At 38.1% G+C, this 5,464-nt stretch overlaps 1 pseudogene; it reads right to left on the bottom strand.

Annotated features, from left to right (window-relative positions):
* Window positions 1-1,108: 1,108 nt before the first annotated feature.
* Window positions 1,109-1,511, bottom strand: LOC124104640 (2-iminobutanoate/2-iminopropanoate deaminase-like; annotated as a pseudogene).
* Between the last annotated feature and the right edge of the window lie 3,953 nt (window positions 1,512-5,464).

Raw genomic sequence — 5,464 nt, 5'->3', positions numbered from 1 at the left:
AAGTATCACTCCCTGCTTAAATATCTTCAATTACATTCCTGTTACCCACGGGATAAAATTTTAATTTTTTTCTTTCTTTTTTCTTTTTGAAATCTGCATGTCTTGAGCTGGGGTTGTGGCTCAGTGGTAGAGTGCTCACCTAGCATGTAGGAGGCACTGGGTTCAATCCTCAGCACCATATAAAAATAAAATAAAGATGTTGTGTCCACCTAAAACTAAAAAATAAATATTAAAAAAAAAGAAATCTGCATGTATTTTATGTCTATTAGAAAAAATATTGTTTATATAATTTTGGCCCTTTACTTCTTTTTAAAAAAATTTTTTTAAGTTGTTGGTGGACCTTTATTTATTTATATGTGGTGCTGAGAATCCAACCCAGTGCCTCCCACACGCTAGGCAAGAGCTCACCACTGAGTCATAACCCCAGCCCCACCCTCTTCTCCTTTACTTCTACCATTCAAGATTGAATATTTATTTTACTTAAGTAAAAGCAGAATCACATGTTTAACATGAAAACTAAATATTTCACATCATTTAATTGAATTAGATTTGTTCTTCCTTATCTTTGAGGAATAATAAGTCATCTTTCCTATGTGTTATTTTCCCTGTACTTTTTTTTATTTAAGTGACTATGTAATGAGTGTCTCTTCTACCATATTCAGCAATGAGTGTACATAGCTAAAAGTTATAGCATCAGTAACTGGATTTATTACTTAATATTCAATTCATGTGAAATCTCTCTATCATATAGTATTCCCATGATAATTTCAGATATGTTAGTTACATGTATATTTTTCCAACATCAATTATAAAAATCAAGATGTTAATTTTTTCTTTTCTTTTTTTTTTTTTTTTTTTTTTTGTATCAGGGATTGAACCCAGGGGGACTTAACCATTGAGCCACATCCTCAACCTTATTTATTTACTTATTTATTTATTGAGCAGGGTCTTACTAAGTTGCTTAGGGCCTTGCTAAATTGCTAAAGCTGGCTTTGAACTTGCAATCCTCCTGCCTCAGCCTCCCGAGCTCCTGGGACTACAGGCATGCTCCACAGCACCCGGCAAGATGTTAAAGACATAATGAGAACAATACTGTGCCCACTTATTGTCATGCAATTATGAGAGGTCCTTGAATAGATACTGCTTCAGTCTCAACATATGCTTCTTTGGGAGCAACCTGGTGAGCAATTCTAGTAGGAAAATTAGTATTGAAATACTGTTTGAAGATAGATTTCATTGTCAGTATTGAAATCATTTATGCCAGCCAGCAAAACAGTTGTTTTGACCCATTAGTGAAGTCCCACCCTGCAGCTTTCAGAATTTCACCCATGTTTATAAGAGTTTATTCAGTTTCTGCTGCTCCCCCTCCTGATACAAGCTGTTTGTTAGAAGGGTGTATGCCTCTCTGTTCAGAGATGTAAGTGGTCCCGTCCACTAGCTACTTTATTATAGGGACCAGTGACCCCTGGAGCTTTCGTGGTGCTGATCACCTTTTTGATCAGGGACAACATGTCTAGTCTTTCTTTCTCATGCCCCTCAAGGAGAAGAAACCCCTACAATCAGACCCACTTGTTTCTCATGTAAAACTTAAATTTCTGGCATCTTTATCCTCCACTGTCTGTTCTGTACTTATTTCTGTTCTTACACAAATTCTCTTCTCCAGTTAAAGTAATGTTTCAATTACTTCCTAAATATATTATACCTAAAGAGCCAAGAGCTGCACCATCCAGAGGGGGCCATGCAGAGAGAACATGATGTGAACCATGTTCCCTGGAGTTATGCTGTGGCTGTACTTTATTCTCATGTACATCCTCCCTGTAGGCTGCTCTCTTCTTGCCTATGTCCTAACTCCTCCTTCAAGGCCCAACGCAAGTTCTACCAGCTCCCTGAACTCCCCACCAAATACCCTCCGCTTAATTCCCAGAGGACTGTTCTTTACATATGACAACCATATAATGAATGTATCACCCAAATTGTGATGGTTGAGTGTTAAAGGGGGCACAATTACTCTGAACCATAAACTGGGCATGAACTCAGACTGTCCAGGACAAAGTGGGCTGTATTCTATGGTCAGCCTACTTACAGAATATTCACTTGATACTCAGTTATCTGGCAGTTTTTATTCATTTGTTAAAACATATAAGAAATATATGTATGTATATATATATATATATATATATATATATATATATGTTATGAAATACATATGTTTTAACAAATATGTATTTTTTTAATCCTTTTTTTCCCCCAGGGCTGAGGACCGAACCCAGGGCCTTGAGCATGCTAGGCAAGCGCTCTGCCACTGAGCTAAATCCCCAACCCCGACAAATATGTATGTTTTATACACACACACACACACACACATATCTTTTTTTTTTTTTTTTCAGAAGTGGGGGTTGAACCCAGTGCCCTACATGTGCTAGGCAAGCACTCTACCCCTGAGCCACATCCTCAGTCCATATATATGTATTTAAATGTATGTGTCCTCTGTCTTCAAAATAGTAACCCATCTGCATGTGAATCATGTATTTTCCCTCTGCTCATCTGGTGTCTGGCCAGAATCTTACATGTATGATACACTAAAAATAATTTGTTCATCATCATGATGTCTTTACTCTGTTATTTAGGAATGAAATAGTTAAGAGTGAAACTTAAAAAAAAAAAAAAAAAAAACTTTAAAGCAATAAATTCACCACCTGCCAAATTATTGTTCTAGTAGGAAGTAAAAAATCTCTATGTCCCTAGAAACAGATATTGACATCAAAATTTCCTCAAGATTTTGGAGAGGCCTGGGTTGTGGCCACCAGCATACAGTTCTGCCTTGTTGCCCGGTCACTTGGTCTCTGTCTTGACAACACCTTCTTTCCATTGCTCTGTCACACAGAATAAAGAGGACATTCCCAAACAGGGGGCTTTAATGTAAGTCACATTAAAAAAAAAAAAAAACTAAACTAGAAAAATGCTGCTGTGGCTAACTAGCCTGAAACCAAATATCGGGAAGTTTTGATTTGCTTGACTTATTTTGCTTCATTAACATCTGGTCCCAGTTCAGCATTATGCCTGTTAAACCACCAATAGCCAAAGGAAAAGGAAGAAGACATAAGAACAGAAAAAGGAGGCAGGCAGGCAGGATAGCTTAGGCTCTGCAAATAAACTGGAACACAAACTGAAAAATGAAAGACATGTGGGAGAGAGAGAATTAGGACAGAATCAAATCTCAGGATTAAATACTTACCAATGCTGCAAAAGAGCATCAGGTCAAAATCAAATAGGGCTGTGAGTCAATGTTGGAAAACTCCTGGAAGGAAAATCATTTTGTTCAAACTACAACAGTTTAGACCTCACCAAAAATCCCTCCTACCGAGTAGGTGACTGTGGCACTGCCAGTGTTTGTCAGTTTTACCTGGGGTAATAAAAGGATGTTTGTCTTTGACTGCTCTAAAATTTGGTTCTTATAGAGATTTCCTCTGACATTTTTGTTTCTATGTAGCAGCCCCGATGACATCAGCAGTCTTAGGAAATAAGAATCTCTCTAGAGGCCCTCTAAATATTCTCCAGACTTTAATAAAGAGTTCCTTAGAAAAGAGGACTCCCGCTGGGAATGGTGGTGCACACCTATAATCCCAGTGGCTCAGGAGGCTGAGACAGGAGGATCACAAATTCAAAGCCAGCCTCAGCAAAAGCAAGGTGCTAAGCAACTCAGTGAGACCCTGTCTCTAAATAAAATACAAAATAGGGCTGGAGATGTGACTCAGTGATTTAGTGCCCCTGAGTTCAAGGACTGGTACAAAAAAACCCTAAAATATTCCCCAACATTCCCTAATGTCTATTCAATTTTAAAGAGTCTGCAGATGCATCAAATATTCCCCAACATTCCCTAATGTCTATTCAATTTTAAAGAGTCTGCAGATGCATCAATGCTTCTGGAAAGTCTTTGCTGAGTCTATGTCCTCTCTCATCTCTAACCTCTCCAAACTATCATGTCTACCCTTTCTCTGGGCCCCAAGAACATCCCAAAGAGCAGCTACTGCACTGTATTGTGATCATTGGTTTTTCTTACTGCTTCCACAGTATGTAAGCCTCTTGAAGGCAGGCATGGAAGTATTCCAAATATTAGTTATATGAATTTAATTGAATTCCTGAGCTTTAGTGTTATCATACACTTTTTAAGGCATATTTACATTTGGAGCACATGTTTATTTTGGAAATGAAAGGCTCTCTGATGTAGACATCTCAAGTATTAACTGACTGACAGAGGAGTCCTTTATCTTCCTTCAACTCAAACCAACAAATTGTTTTTCTTAGTCTGTTTGCTGTTGCTCTAACAAAATACCTGAGGCTGAGTACTTCATATAAAAGAAATTTGTTTGGCTCACAATTTGGAGTGCTAGACCCATGGCCAAGCCAGGCATGGGTCTGGCACTGCTAAGTTCTGGTGAGGGCCTTCTGGCTACATTACAACATGGCACATGGCATCATGATTGGGAGTGTGTATAAAAGATAGAGGTCACATAGTGAGACAGGAAGCAAGAGAGAGTCAGGAGCCAGGCTTACTCTTTTTATTGTTCCCCAGCTCTTAATATCAGGTCTGGCACACAATGAGTGCTCAGTAAGTATTTCTTTTATTGATTACAAAAAGTTACACAGTTTTACACATCCTACCACATTCCCCCAAATTCTATGGACCAAAGCAGCCACCATTCTAGCTGTCTTATTTAGACTTCCTTGTTTATTCCACAACCTACATTCAAAAAGTTTCAAAATTTCACAAGGAGAGCAAGTTCTTTTTAAAGGAATTTTGGCTAAATAACTGTTTTTAGGTCCAATATCCTTTTTTCAATAAATCATCTGCTCTAGGATCCCATGGGAACAACAATAATCTCTTCCAAGGGTGATAGCCCAGTGACCTAAATTCTACTAGGCCCTATCTCTTAAGAAATCCACCACTTCTCAACATGGCCATACTGGGGACAAAGCTTTTGGCATGTAAACATTTGGGGAACATACTCAAACCATATCCAAATCATGGCACCATTATAGATCCAATAAGCTACAAAAGAAAAAGAAAAATTAGTGAAAAAAAAAAAAACCTGAAGTCAGGAGGATGTTGCTAAACTTCCAGGAATAATGTGACAAACTGAACTCTAAGGTTTACAGATCATTTCCTAAAGAGCTTTGGAGTGTTCAATCAAACGATTTTAGGGCATATTGTCCCTCTTGCCTTAGGCAGATCTTCCTTCTGGTAGGTAGAGCATGAAGACATGGCTCAGCAATAAACTTTTGGTGATGTGTTGAAGAAGAGGACATTGAACTTCAAAAAAGTTTTTTAACCAAAACGCCTTTTTTTTTTAAGTTTTTCTTTTTTTCCCCTCTGAAACGTTAAAACCTTTTGAAAGGACCTGGAGCGAACAAAGTGAAGTCCCTGTGAGATAGAATGGTGGCTGCTATTGTCCATGGAATTTAG

The sequence above is a fragment of the Marmota monax genome, unplaced genomic scaffold (genome assembly GCF_021218885.2).
Source record: "Marmota monax isolate L192 unplaced genomic scaffold, Marmota_monax_Labrador192_F-V1.1 WCK01_AAM20220418_F8-fsc00001, whole genome shotgun sequence".
Lineage (NCBI taxonomy): Eukaryota > Metazoa > Chordata > Mammalia > Rodentia > Sciuridae > Marmota > Marmota monax.
The sequence above is the reverse complement of the archived record's forward strand: the minus strand, read 5'-3'. Positions and strand labels throughout refer to the sequence as shown.